This window comes from Sceloporus undulatus, chromosome 1, assembly GCF_019175285.1.
Source record: "Sceloporus undulatus isolate JIND9_A2432 ecotype Alabama chromosome 1, SceUnd_v1.1, whole genome shotgun sequence".
Classification (NCBI taxonomy): Eukaryota; Metazoa; Chordata; class Lepidosauria; order Squamata; family Phrynosomatidae; genus Sceloporus; species Sceloporus undulatus.
In genome coordinates, this window is record NC_056522.1 from 160,710,242 (window position 1) to 160,725,758 (window position 15,517).

Below are 15,517 nucleotides of genomic sequence, written 5' to 3' on the forward strand. Positions count from 1 at the left end.
ATAAGTCTGAAACGACTTGGAAAAACAATCGTATGTTAGGGTCAGCATTACAAAGACACATATTAGGGTCGCCATATGCCAGAAACGGCTTCAAACAGGCACATATTAGGGTCCGGGTTTAAAAGGGAGCCTTATTGGGGTCGGAAAAGCCACACAACCACAAAACAACGAGCACAACAGGGCCGCCACTCCTGGCACCTCTCTCTCTCTCTCTCTCTTTTCTGCCGAGCGGCCATTTTGACTCTCCCTCTCTCCCCCCGCCATTCCAGCCGCCCAGCCTTCGGGCATTTCCGCCGAGTCCGTTCGGGTTTCTCCGTAACAGAGAGGGAGGGAGGGAGGGAGGCTCTCGTAGCCTAATAGAGCCGGAGAGTGTGTGTTGGGGGGGCAGAGAGGAGGAGGAGGGAGGGAGGAAGGGAGGGAGGGAGGAGGAGGAGAGGCATGCTCCTCGGCGGCAACTCCGTCCCCGGCTCCCCTCGGCCTCCTTCTCCCCGCTTCCAGTCCTCCTCCTCCTCCTCCTCTGTCGCAGCCTTCCTGCCTTCCTTGCAGCCTGCCTTGTCCGGGGCTGGCGTTGCCGTGCTGCTCGTCGTGGTGGTGCTGTGTGTGTGCGCCCTGACTGAGAGTGACGCGGCGGAGGTGTAGTTTGACGCGGTGTGTTACGTGGGGGAGAGAATAAAAACTGCGGCGGGAGCCTCGGCGCGGACGAAAGCAGTGACGGAGGCAGCCTCCAGCCGGTAAGGGCAGAAGGGAGGACCGAGACACCCAGCACCACCAGCAACACAAGGAGGAGAAGGAACAAGCAGACAGGCAGAGGAAGGAAGGAAGGGAGATGGAGATTGCTCTTCCTCTTCGGATGCATTCCACACTGGAGCAATCATAACCCGCTTTGATACCGCTTTATATCCATCTGGCTCTTTGCTATGGAATTCTGGGAGGTGGAGTTTGTTGTGGGGCCCAGAGCTTAGCTCTGGGCCCCACAACAAACTCCAACTCCCAGAATTCCATAGCAAAGAGCCAGACAAAGAGTTAAAGCGGTATCAAAGCGGGTTATGATTGCTCCAGTGTGGACGCACCCAGAGCAACAACAGCAATAGTGAAGAAGGGAAAGGGAATCTAGGCCTAGAGGCCCCTCCTTTGCTCCCCTTCTTTATATATAATATATAAAATGGAGCCTCTTTTTCTGTCTCCCTTCTTCTCTATCTCCCTTTTCCTCTCTCCTCCTCCTCCTCTCCTTTCCCCTTCCCTTTCTTCTTCTTCTCCCTCGCCGCCTCTCGAACAAAGAGTAATGGCGGATAGGAAGCTGAAAGGGAAGCCAAGGAGGAGGAGGAGGAGGAGGAGGGAGAAATGCACGGCCTTCGCTGCTGTTGCTGCTGGTTTGGGGGAAATGGAGGGACGCCTGCCCTCCTAGGCCTTTGGAAGAGCCCCCCATCCTCTTCATATCTCTCCCCCCCCCCCCATTTTACTTGGTTTTGTTACCTATGGAGAAGAAGGGTAATATAATGGCCATGTATTTGGAGAGGGGGCTCTGGAGTCCAGGGCAGATGACAACAACAACAGCAGCAGCAGTAGTAGTAGTTGTAGAGTTCAAAGATATAGCCCTGTTAGTCTGTAGAGTCAGTACATAGACAGATCTTGTAGTAGCCCCTTTGAGGCTCATTGGAAGAAAGAAAATGGCAGCAGGAACTTTCCTAGGCTTGAATAGTAATAATAATAATAATATGTAGAGAGATCTTGTAGCCCCTTTGAGACTGACTGAAATAAAGAAGTTGGCAGCATGAGCTTTCCTAGGCTTAAGTCTACTTCCTCTAATACATGTTGTTGTTGTTGTCATTGTTGTTGTTTTTCAAAGATATAGCCGTTTAGGTAGAGTGATCTTGTAGCCCCTTTGAGACTTACTGGAAGAAAGAAAATGGCAGTAGACCTCAGTCAATATCCTCAGATGCATATTATTATTATTATTATTATTATTATTATTATTATTATTCAAAGATATAGCCATGTTAATCTGTGGAATCAGTCTGTAGAGAGCTCTTGTAGCCCCTTTGAGGCTCACTGGAAGAAAGAAATTGACAGCATGAGCTTTCCTAAACTTAAATCTGCTTCCTCAGATGCTTTTGGACCTCTTTGAGGAAGGAGACTGAAGCCTAGGGAAGCTCCTACTGCCAATTTCTTTCTTCCAGTGAGCCTCAAAGGGGCTGCAAGATCTCCCTACGCACCAACAACAATAAATAGGCCATGACTCTTTCCCTCCCTCCTCAGAGAAGAGGATGCCCTCCTTGGGGGAGGCAGGGTGACAACAAAATGGAAGATATGACCTAATTTTTTTAAGCTGAAAACACTGCTATGAAAGCCCTGCTTCTTAGTGGTGCTCAAAATGGAGGGTGTTTTGGGGTTGCAGTGCAGGGAGAGGACCCTGTGGTCACCCTTCACCTGGAGCAGGTGCTTTCCCCCCAAAGCCTCCCCCCAAAAAGCCTCTCCCTATGGGTACTAAGCCAGCTGGCTCCTTCCTCCACCGCCCTGCCTTGCTTTCCTTCTTCCCTGAGCCTCTGGCTAAGGAGCCAGGCAGCTGCCCCACCCCAACAGGCCTCGCCTGCCTTTTTTCCTGCCCATGGCTAGGCAAGGAATGGGGAGGCCCAGTCCCAGCTCCTTCCTTGGGCCAGACAGGCGGCCCCCAAATTCCTCCTGGGCAAAGTCATGTTAGCCTGGAAAGTCAGTAGGCAAAGGGATCTTGTGTGCCACCTTTGAGACTTAACACAGAGAGGACTATGTAGAGAGATCTTGTAGCCCCTTTGAGACTAACTGAAAGGAAGAAGTTGGCAGCATGAGCTTTCCTAGACATCAATATAGTTCCTCAGACTCCCAAAAACATCTGAGGAAGTAGACTTAAGGGCCCGAACAGACAAGCCAAAATAAAGCTGCTTTGGGTGACTTTGGAGGTATGCTGTTTAAAAGACACACGCATCTTAAAGAGGCCAGAAGCTGCGCCAAAGCTGTGCTCCAGTCCTTAGGACTGGAGGGTGGCTTTGGTGCGGCTTCCGGCCTCTTAGGGCACATGCAGCATTTAAACAGCATACCTCCAAGGTGACCCAAATCAGCTTTATTTTGGCCTGTCTGTTTGGGTCTATGAAAGCTCATGCTGCCAACTTCTGTCATTTACCACATTACTACACTACACTCTTACAGTGCTGCTATTCCACTTTTACTGCTCTGACTGCCTCTTGTTGCATTCTGGGGCTTGTAGTTCAGTGAGGCCTCAGGGCGCTCTGGCTGAGAATTCTAAATGCCTCTCCCTAAACTACAGATCCCAGAATGCAACAGCAGGCAGCCAGAGCAGTAAAAGTGGAACAGCAGAGCTGTAAGAGTAGTGTGGTAATACACCAAATGCATCTGAGGAAATAGACCGAAGCCTAGAAAAGCTCTCATGCTGCCAAGTTCTTTCAGTTAGTCTCAAAGGTGCCGCAAGATCTCTCTACACACTGATTGTACAGACTAACATGGCTATATCTTTGAATTCTGCCACTAGAGACAGAAGTTGGGAGCATGAGCTCTCCTAGGAATGAGCCTACTTCCTCAGGTGCATGAGGTGGAGAGTCCAGAGATAGACCTGTGTAACCTGGTTGTGTATGACAATTGAAATTTACAGATTGGGGGACAAAGGCGGGAGAAAGGATGTTGCCTAGAGCCAAGGAGAGGAGATAACCATATGAATCAGTATTGGAATGCAGTGTGGAATGAACTAAATGGTCAAGGGCACCTTCATTCTTCTCAAGGAGGCTCAAGTCTACCAAAGCTCATGCTTCCTGCTCCTCTCTTTCAGTTAGCCTCAAAGGTGCTGCAAGATCCCCTTTCACAGTCAGAAAGCACCCAGGATCATTTGGAAGGAGTTTACACTAATAGAAAAACATCTAATCTTCTCCTTTTTAAAAAAATATTCTCAAATGGCATGGCTCCTGAGTTTGTGCTCAAAAGGTCCTTTGAGTTTGAAAGGTCTTCAAAGGTCCCCTTTTAAATAAAAGTATTTTTGGATCAAAACTGTATTCTTGAACACCTTGTTTTCCTCACAACTCAGCGTGTGGCTATGGTGAAACCACAGGTGCTGAAAACAGAGTTGGAGCTTGAAGACCTGCTTTAATCCTCAGTGCCCCAGTTTGACTCTTTCCTGTTTATCTGTTTTCACTGCTATAATGTGTCGGCTGAAGTGCTTAAAAGAGTTGTATTAAATGTGACAGTTCTGGCATTATTAACCATTTATTTCATTTGTACTATTAGCACAGGTTCAGTTTACAAGGCACTCTGCCAAGTAACATACTTTACACTCTCAAGACAAAAAGCAATAAACCCAGGGGGGGGGGGGAGATGGGAATAGTGCAAACAAGTAAAGTTAATCTGTATTTAAACTTGTGGATGAGGGTGAGTGGAGTTATCCTGAATAGAATTGTGAGTTGTGGGCAATCTCACACTTCCCATGCTCTGTTGATTCTCTGTCCAACCAAGGCAAGTGAACATAGTTTAATTTTAAGGAGAGTGTTGTTTTAATGGCAATCCCCCCCTTGCACTAGCATGAAATTTGCTATGTCTGCTCAAGGCTTGTATAGCTAAGAAGCAAAGCTTCAGAGAACAATGTCACTTTTGACACAGCAGGTCCAAACTCTTCCCTCACCTAACAGTAGTCTTTTAGGATCTACAACAGGGTGGTTTCTCATTGGGGGCTGAATGAGATATATTCCACCAGTAAAGGGGCTCCCTCATTCCCTCCTAATCCTCTCATTTATCTTTCAACAAGGATTGGGATTTTTCTTTTAAAGAATTGTCTCAGAGACATTGTAAAAAGTGGAATTTTAGCTAGATTAGAAGCTTTATTTGATTGTATTCTAGTGAGATCTGTTGCAGAATAGGCCACAAAATAAAAGGGCTAATTTTTGCAATAATATCCCAGTGTATTAAATTGGGCCAGCATGGTGTAGTGGGGTTAAGAGTTGGACTATGACTTTGGAGATTCACTTTCCCCCTTGGCCATGAAAACCCACTCAAGCCTTACTCTTCAGCCCCAGAAAACCTTACCTTAGGGTTGCCATAACTCAGAAATATATTGATGACACACAACAACAACAATAACAACAATGTTAACTTTCTAGGAAATTACTTGGTGCTGGTTAATACTGAGGCTCACACACTTTGTGACAATATAGGGAAAATTTCATCATGTTTACAACACAGTTCATTTATTTACTGCTACAGATACATACTTGATCATCCTGCAAAACGATGGCCTGTTACAGACTGCCAAAATAAAGCTGCTTCGGGTCTCTTTGGAAGTATGCTGTTTAAATGATGCATGCATCCTAAGAATCCAGAAGCTGCACCAAAGCTGCACTCCAGTGCTTAGGAATGGAGTGTGGCTTTGGCGTGACCTCCAGACTCTTAGGACCCAGGCATCATTTAAATAGTATACCTCCAAAGAGACCCAAAGCAGCTTTATTTTGGCAGTCTGTAACAGGCCTAAATTTCACTATATATGTAGTTGGCACTCTCAGTCTAGGACTTTCTAAAGTTTACATCTCCTAATATTTCAGTTGTCAGCCAAACATTGTCCTTGATTATTTTCCCTAACAGGCTTTATGGACTGGCAGCCATCTTTCATATGTCACACTTTGGGCTGTGTGCGTTATTAGCATCACTGTTTTAGTAGAAAGTGCTGCCATGTACAAGTTGGACACTGCCTTTGATCACTTTTATGCAATGTAAACCTCTGCATTGTAAACCTCTGAAAATCTGCTCTTAAGGATTGGGGGATCTCTGGATATATAGTTCATAAACCTACAGTAGGGTTGGGGGACTTGGTAATATGGACTGGTTTGCACAAACAAGCATTTTCTGCTAATGTCAAGCAGGTGTAGATAAAAAATCCTTCAGGTATAATCCTCATTTGGAAACTACAGTGATATGGGGGACAGGGGGAATAAAACAGTGGAGCTCATAAGTCATAAAATGTCAAATGCGTGGTCACTGACATGTTTTATATAAATTTTCATTTTTGCTTATTTCACATTTATAATTGCACAACTTTCCTTCCAAAGTCAGTTTCTCCAATAGTTCATATTACTTGCTTTGTAGAAGAAATCTGTCAGGAGAAAAAGCTATGTATGTGTTGTGAAGCCATGCTGTTCAAAGTGGTGGTGCATGGGCTGCTAATGGTCCCTGAGCCATCTGCTGCCTGACTCTGGAAAGCTTCCAAGAAATGAAAAAACAGTTGTAGCCAATGGACACAAATATAGTACTGTACTGATCCCTGGCACATAGGGAGAAAAAAATCCTTTTGGTCTCCCACACCAGATAGCTCGAGAAACACTGTTTTAAAGTACTTTTTAGCCAATAAGTGTAGTGGGGGAGAATACACCTGTGGCCATCACTATATTAGTTGAAATCACTCTAGCCTTGAACAGAGGGATTAGTTTATCTGCAGGCTATATCTTAGATCATTTGGCTCTTCTTCCAACTAGTTATGTTTTTAATGCACGCATGTCTTGGGGGTTGTCTGCTTTTATCCGTTGGATTTGTCATATGCTTGATTTAGGTAGGTGGTGGACATTAGTATCCTAGGCACCATACACACAGGAAGTGTTCAGGGATGGCTTTTATCTTATTGCAAAGTCATTTGTTTTCAGTTTCATGGGAAACTAGATTGTGGAATATGTTAGCAGAGGATCTTTCACAAAACCTTGTTCTGTATGGAAATCCTCCCTCATTTTGTCAGAAGCAGATGTTCCATGGGAGATTATTCCTAAAGCAGAGATAGGCAAATTACAACCCCAAGGACGTCTTTGCAATTTCCAGTGGTCCACACACCAATTTTGGGTGTGTTTGCTTGTGTGTGTGTGTGTGTGTATTCAAAAAGACTGATAGTGCCCCCAAGTCTCTGGGAGGTGGTTTCTAGGTGTTTTTAGGTTGCCTCACCTTTTTGTGGCTTTTTAACTATGTTAAAAACAGGAAGATACTTGAAAATACCTGAATATATGGTGGAATGTCAATGGCATCTTCCCCCTACATGGCTAGTATTGGTCACTGAGGAGCAATAAAATCATCCTCCATCCTACATTTTGGAGTGAATTGCAAAGGGTAACAATGGGGAGTAGGCTCTCCAGGTTCTCACAAATCACTGATAAGGCCCCCAGCCCTTGACAGCTGTTCATCTCTGTTCTAAAACCCTGAGTTCATTTTAGGCTGTTATCTCTTAAGAAAACTAATGCATAATATAGCAACACTGGCATCACTTGTATTAAAAGGGCCGCTTTAATTGTTCTGGCTAAATGCTAGGGAATTCTGGGAACTGTAGTTTTGTGGGACATTTAGCCTTTTCTGTCAGAGAGCTCTGGTGCCACAGTAAACTGAAGTTCCCAGGATTCCCTAGCACTGAGCCAGGGCAGTTAAAGCAATCTCAAACTGGATTATTTCTGCAGTGTGGGTTGGACTCTAGTCAAGCAATTTTCCTTAGTGCAGTTTCAGATCTGTATTAGATAGATATAGTTGTCTAGCCTAAAAAAAAAAATCTGTACACCCATAAACCAAGATGAGTAGATGTGATCATGCTCTGATTCACTCTTTCCTTATTGTCAGTAGTTTTCAAGCTTTCTGCCTTTCAGAAGCACTATCATGTTGACCTTTCTATGTATGATGTAAAATTCTAGTTTCTAGGACATGTATGAGGGTATATAGTTCAATGGTAGTAACTCCTCTTCATTTCTGGCATTACTTAGGCAATGCAAAAATGGACTGACTGCACTTTAGCAGAGGACCCTCCTTGATTCACATGTCTTCCGTCATTCCAGTCTGATTCACATGGAAGGTCTTCTGTCAAAGTGCAGTCAGCCCACTTTTGTAAGGGCAGCCATAGAAGAATGAGATGAGATCCTAAAATGTAAGGATATACAGCAGAGCCCTAAAGGCACAACCATCCAAGCCATGTGAGAGTTGTACAGTGAAAAAATCTGACAGAAAGAAAATAAACTCATTTGAGTTGCGGTGCTGGAGAAGAGTGCTGAGGATACCATGGACAAACAAACAGGTCCCTCAACAGATCATGCCTAAACTCCCCTGGAAGCAAAGATGACAAAACTGAATCGGTTTCTAGAAAAGACAATAGTGGTAGGGAAGGTAGAAGGCAACAGAAAGAGAAGAAGACCACACACCAGATGGATGGACTCAAATCAGGAGGGTCACAGGTCTGGGTTTGCAGGAGCTGAGGAGAGCAGTGGAAGACAGGGAGCTTTGGAGATGTCTCATCCACAGCGTTGCCATGAGTCAGGACTGACTCCATGGCAGTTAATAACAACAAAAGTAATGTCAGAAACATTTCATCTGGTCCAGGCTCTTATTCATTCCTGGAATTTTACACAGCTCTTCCTCATGTCCCACAACCCCCCAAGTGCACCTGCCTTAGCAGTTTGTGAAGCACTATCTTAGTACATATCCAACATTTTTGGCTTCAGCACTGCAAAGGAAATTTGGTTTTCATTGAACCCCCCCCCCCCCCAAAGATTCTACTGAACTCTAACATTTCCTGAAACAGCAGCCATAGCCACAGTTCTCAAAGATCCACTGGTTGTACTGTAATCAAACTGATCTCATTGAACATCTGAGCCTGCAGAATCACTTGGGAGAAAGCCTGATTGAGCTCAGTGAAACCTGACTAAACATACATAGAGCTGTACATAATACGCTGAAAATGATAACTCTTGGACATGAAGAACATCAGAATTGTATTCAGTTCTTGGAAAAAAATCCATGCATTGTTGACTTACACACACACGTCTGGTAATCAGTTTTCATCTTGTTTGATACATCTAAATTATTCCTTTAGGTCTAATTGAAAAATAAAATAAATCTGAACATTTTTAATTTGGTTCCAGCTCACATATTATAAGGCTTATATGTTACATAGTGTTCAGACAGCAGACAGCCTCAAATAAAATGAAATCTGGAATTGTTATTATTAATTTCCTGCATATCTGAAAAAGCCACATTTTCCATTCAGTTTCAGTACATTATACTATATTTTCATGTGCGGCGCTGGAAAAAGATGTTTACCCACTGGCAAGCTTGCTTTTTGTAGCTTTCCTGATGTTTCTGATTATTGTAAGATACATCTTCATATTGTTTTTTTTTTTTTAGACAAACAATATTATTTTAGTCAAAAATTAATGAGGAATTCAGTAGTTGCTGCTTTTATTGGCTATAATCAGTACTACCCTAGGGATATAAACACTATAAACCGGATTCTGGTCCAAAACACACTGCAGAAATAATCCAGTCTGAGACAACTTTAACTGCCCTGACTCAGTGCTAGGGAATCCTGGGAATTGTAGTTTATTGTGGCACCAGAGCTCTCTGAGCATTGAGCCAAAGTACTGTAGTTAGGTATCTCAAGCTGGATTATTTCTGCAGTGTGTTTAGGACCTCCCTCACTCCATTAGCAGGTTTGGCAACCTAAGCCATTTTTGCTTCAATTTTCTTTTGTCTGCATAATGAAGAAAATACTAAAAAATGAAAAATATTTGTGGAATTCCTGTTATCAAACTTTTAATTCTGGATGTATTTAGAAACCAGCTGATACCAGTAATATCAGTGAAAGTTTCTTCCAAATAGACGTCTCCATAATTAATACATCAGTCTTATGAATAGACTTTATCCCTTATGGAGATTACCTCAGCCACCTTCTCTGTTCTTATATACACAAAAGGAACAGGCTCTGAGTTGGATAATCATGCTTTCAGCTCTACAGCATGTAACATGATTTTGGACACATTGGCCTGTTACAGACTGCCAAAATAAAGCTGCTTTGGGTCTCTTTGGAGGTATGCTATTTAAATGATGCATGGGTCCTAAGTGTCCAGAGGTCGTGCCAAAGCCACACTCCATTCCTAAACACTGGAGTGCAGCTTCTGGATTCTTAGGATGCATGCATCATTTAAACAGCATACTTCCAAAGAGACCCGAAGCAGCTTTATTTTGGCAGTCTGTAACAGGCCATTGCTTCCTCCTCTTAAAATCATCAGTGTATTGCTTCTCAGTAATTGGCATTGTAGCCAAACCACTGTTTCATGTTTTTTATACGTTTTACTTTGTGTTTGCATACTGAAGTCATGCCATTGTTGTACATAGGGTGACAAGATGTTGGTGGACTGTACCTTGAAAAGATTTTGATTGCTGTTTTCAAGATCACACCGTTACTGCAAGGCTAGGTTTAGGTTACTTTTGGGGAAACTACCTGATTCATGAAAATAATAAAAGAGCTTAAATGTACTGTACTTTGCATCAAAATGAGGGTAAGTTGTTCTATAGAAATCTCTACTAGTAGTGGAAGCTTATAAAGACTTGATCAATTAAAAAAACTAGAAGATGGGATTTTTTTTAAAAAATGGCTTCAGATTGCTTATACTGCAGAGGCTGAGAACAGTTTATCCTCCAGATTTTTTGAGTTATGAACCCATCTGCCCTGGCCAGCATAACCCATGCTAAATGGCAGTACATCAGTGTCTGGGGGATGGGGGAACAGAGAGTCCTCATCCTTGTACCCCTTTATATGCATGCAAGGAAGCAACAAAGACTTAGGGGCTAAACAGACTGCCCCTTTCAGTGCCGGATCGGGGCCGCGACAACTACATGCCACGGCCCCGATTCAGCCTTTTCCCGACGCTAAAAGGAACGGCAAAATGCCGCTCCCTTTTGCGCCAAAGGAAAAGGCTCATTTTCTTTTTCCATAGTGAATTGCCTCACCACAAGCTATTTCCAGTGGGACAATGGATTCTACGAACAGAGAGATGGGGTAGCAATGGGAAGCCCTCTAAGCCCTGTGATAGCAAACTTTTACATGGAACACTTTGAAAAGCAAGCCCTGGAAACAGCACCGAAAAAGCCCACAACTTGGTTCCGATACGTGGATGACACTTTCACCATTTGGAGCCATGGAGAAGATCTGGCTGTGTTCCTGAACCATCTGAACAACATCCACTCCAACATCCAATTCACTATGGAAAAAGAAAAGGAAGGAACACTGCCATTCTTGGATGTCCTAGTCATCCGCAAACCGAACCAAAGTTTGGGTCACACAGTATACAGAAAATCTACACACAGACCGATACCTGCACAAGAACTCCAACCATCACCCAGGACAAAAAAGAGGCACAATCAAAACACTGATAGACCGAGCAAAACACATCTGCGAACCCCACTTCTTGAAAGATGAACTGAAGCACCTGGACTGGGCTCTACAGGCTAATGGTTATTCCAGCTCAGACATCAAGCCTAGAAAAACCCAGAGGAGTGAAGACAAGTAGTCACCCAAAGGGAAGGTATTTTCACCATACATCAAAGGAGTCACAGACAGAATAGGCAAAGTGGTGAGGAAGCACAACCTGCAAATGGTTTACAAACCGACAAAGAAAATCCATCAAATGCTTTGCTCAGCCAAGGACCAGAGAGACCCTCTCACAGCCGCAGGCGTTTACCGCATACCATGCAGCTGCAGTCAGGTCTACATAAGGACCACCAAACGCAGTGTGCAAACAATAATCAAGGAACACAAGAGACACTGCAGACTGGGCCAGCCAGAAAAATCAGCAGTAGCAGAACATGCCATAAACCATCCTGGGCATAAAATACTGTTTGAAAACACCGAAGTTCTGGACCATGCCAACCACTTCCATGTCAGGATGCAAGGGAAGCCATTGAAATCCACAAACGCCTGGGCAATTTCAACAGGAAAGAGGAATCCCTTAAAGTGAACAAGGTTTGGCTACCAGTCCTGAAAGATAGCAAGATAAAGGCAAATGCAAATGAGAAATCTCCCAGGGTCAGGGGTTTCCCAGCAGACAATGAGCACTAATCAAACAGACATTAGTCCTCTTGTGCAGACCCTCACAACCTGAGGACTGCCATTAGCAACCAACAGTACACATTCAAATCACTCCTGCCTTTCCAGATCACACAATATATATAGCCAAGTCCTTTCCAGACAAACATTCTCTGAAGATGCCAGCCACAGATGCTGGCAAAACATCAGGAAGAAACTCTGCTAGAACATGGCCACATAGCCTGAAAAAAACACAGAAAACAATGGATGCCAGCCATGAAAGCCTTCGACTTCACAAACCTATCCACCCTCACCCAGAATTCAAGAAAACAATGAACATAAGGATATTTTGTTTAATTCCTAATCTCTGCAGATTCCTAATATCTGTACATTCACAAATAAAAAGAATGATTCCAGCAACCTAAGAGCGGCAAGAAGAGATATCAGATATTAGCCTCAGTAGCCTGCATGGCTTATTATAGCATAGTAATTCCACATGCAGAATTATGCTATGTTTAACTATTTACCACCCCCTGGGCCTACCATAGAGCTTCTGAATCATTCTCCAATTTTTGCCTATTCCCCACCAGGCACATAATAACCATGGGGTGGGCTTCAGTGGCTCTCATGTAGATCGGGGGAGTTTTAGTCACTGGTGAGGGAGGAAGGAAATACCCGCAGCAATCAAAAATAGACATATGGAGGTGTAAGATTAACTTAGACCTGCATACACCACTAATGGGATGCCAATCAATGAGTGTGGCAAGCATGGATTGTTCATTTAGGTCTGTACAGCCACTATTGATTCATTACTTCAAATTAAAAAGAACCCTTACAAAGTATTAGAATTTAAAAACATAGGTGTGTGAGTCTGTATCAGTATACAAAATGATCTTGTAGCACCTTTTGACACTGAGGCTGCACCTACACAGCAGAATTAATGCAGTTTGACACTGTTTTAACTACCATGGCTCAATGCTATGGAATTCTGGGATTTGTAGTTTTGTGAGATAGCTTTCTCTGCCAGAGAGCTCTGGTGCCACAACAACTGCAAATCCCAGGATTCCTTAGGATGGAGTAATGATAGTTAAAGTGGTATCAAACTGTATTAATTCTGCAGTGTGGCAGCAGCCTAGGAGAAAGAAATTTGTAACATAAGCTTTTGTAGAACCGGGCTGCGCAGACTGCCCCTGAAGGGGCGGCCTGCAGCCGCCTCCATCTTCACCAGATTGGGGCGGCGGGAACCACATGCCAGGTCCCAATCTGGTCTTTCCAGGGTGCAATAGCTGCAGTGCCACGGCTTTGTGGTGCTCCTTTGGCGTTGTGTAAATGCAGCGCCAGAGGAGCACTGTGCACCATGTGGAGCAGTGCATAGCGTCACGCCACCATGGGGGCGAAGTTGGAGCATGCATTGTATGGATGCCACTTCCTGACTCTGCCCCCTTAATGGCTAGTCTGCACAGCCCCATAGTATCCTTCATCAAATGCATCTGATATATTGAGAGAGTTTATAGCGTATGCATCTGCTTAAGTAAACTGTGTCTACAGAAGCTTATACTACAAGCTTATTTCAGTTACTGTAGTCTCAAAGGTGCTACAAGATCCTTGGCAAAGTTTGCTTATTTGTTTCATTGTGAGAAAAAAGATTTTTTAATTCTTTACTCCATATGTGATGTGCGAGCTTCTGGGTTTATTCTTAAGTAACTGAAAGCCTACTTCTCCCATTGTTTATCTCATGTATGAATGTATGTATTTACCCTATAAATATTTGAGTGAGCTATTACTTTCAAAGTCATAACACTTTGGTTCCTGGAATTGTGAAACTAGAGAGCAGCTGATCCAACTGGGAAACAGTATCTGGAAATTCAACTTCACAATATCTGGAAAGTAAGCCTTCCATTAAATAACAGGGTATCTGTGTATAATCAGCTTAGGCTATTGGGTCACTCAAATACATTTTCACATGTGTAGCTAAACAAGAGTGATCAAGCTGTTGACCTACAGCTTCTATCATCCTCACTGCTGACAGTGCTTTGTACTGACAAGAACTGGTGGGAATCCTATCTAATAACTTTCAGAAGATGTCATAACCCTTTGTTCTAGTGCAACATGGGGAAATTGGAAATAACTCCTGTTTAAATCTTAAAATGTAGCTTTATCACTTTGTTTCAAGGGTGGGCAACTGTGGCAGGTTCAGAGGTCAGGGTTTTTTTTTTGTTTCTGGGACTGTGAAGGAGTTATCTGCTTAGAATTCCCCCAAAACAGGGGGAGGGGAAGCTGGGCACTTTGGGTTGTGAATAACACTACAGTATTATGTTAACAGTGCAGGGGGCCTCTTGCAACCTGTTTAAATAATGAATTCTCACTCTTGGAGTCTTCTACCTGATTCAGTTCACTTTTGAGGAGACTAAGAAAAGATTAGTTTGGAGCAATGGGGAGTTGCAAAAACTGTCTTAGGGGCTGTTCAGACAGCCCGATAGGGGTGGCCCTATGCCGCCCCTGGAAGCTCTGGATTGGGGATGCGGCAACTGCATGCCACACCCCAACATGGTGTAAAAAGGAGCCGTGAAACACGACTCCTATTTGCGCCATGCAAGGGCGCTATAAGTGCCCCGGTGCGGTGTTATGATGCTCCTCATGCGCAGCACCATTTGGACAAGGGACATCATCATGCCACGTGTTGTCTGGACAGGTGCACACCATGATGGTGGGTGGGCGGCGATAGTAGGGCTTTGAGCATGTAAACGCTCAGCCCAACCTGAGCCCTAGTTTGCCTGCCGGCCAGCATAAAATGCCGGTGTCCACAGAGAGAGAGAGATACATAAAGCCCAGTGGCTCACTTTGTCCACTCTAGCTCTGTTTGCTGGACAGAATGATGATGCCCATGTCTTTAATGCTGTCTGTACAAACTGTTAATCTTTGTCTCTTTAGTAATAGCAAACAACGGAATACTTTCGCCTCTTGCTTTTCTGGAATGCTTGGGTACTACTGTCTAAAATGCTCTCTTTTGTGTATAGCAGCATGCTATCTTGCAAATAATGAATTGCAGAAAAAGAGCAGCAAGGATACAAGAATATCAGTCGTAAATCTAAGGACTGAATAAATGTATTTTATGGCCTCTGAAATTTTTAGTATGTATATGCCTTTTAATTGTTGTACACAGAACAAATAAAGTGTTGAGGCAGACATTTTAGTGTCTTCTGGGATTTTTCAGTTCCTCTTTCAGACCCTCCCTCGCCCCATTTCTTCTGGTCTTTAAACAGCCAGAACAGACCAGCAAAATACACCGGCTTCTCAGTGGCTTGGGGATGTGATGTATGCACAACGCATGCTCCCAAGCCAGCAGGAAGCTGCTGTGAGGCCAGCGAGATGTTCACATGGTGGCAGCTTTTCAGCGCTTTGGCAATGCAGTGTTTAGATGTCACACACTGCAGGAGCATTGAAAAGCCACGGCAATGGTGGAAAGGGTGCCTTTTTTCCTGCGCAAAAAGGAGCTGCATTTGCCATTGCTGCAGCCCTAATCCAGCACTCAAAGGGGTGGCATCATGCTGCCTCTATAAGGCCATCTGTTTCAGCCCTATGTTTATTTTATTTGAGGTTTTATCTTGTTGCTCAGCATCTCACCAATATGTAAGCTCATGGGTACTTTGTTTAACTTTTCCAAATGTCCAA

The 15,517-nt window shown here is 43.9% G+C and overlaps 1 protein-coding gene across 2 annotated transcripts in view; it reads left to right on the forward strand.

Moving 5' to 3' along the window:
- The first annotated feature begins 414 nt into the window (after positions 1 to 414).
- Positions 415 to 15,517, forward strand: part of CREB1 (cAMP responsive element binding protein 1) — a 40,632-nt gene continuing 25,529 nt past the window's right edge. The window contains exon 1 of one of the 2 annotated variants that reach the window (XM_042472775.1): positions 415 to 731. The gene's annotated coding sequence lies outside the window, so the exon portion shown is untranslated. The remainder of the gene's footprint in view (positions 732 to 15,517) is intronic. The other variant, XM_042472766.1, reaches the window with a different exon arrangement.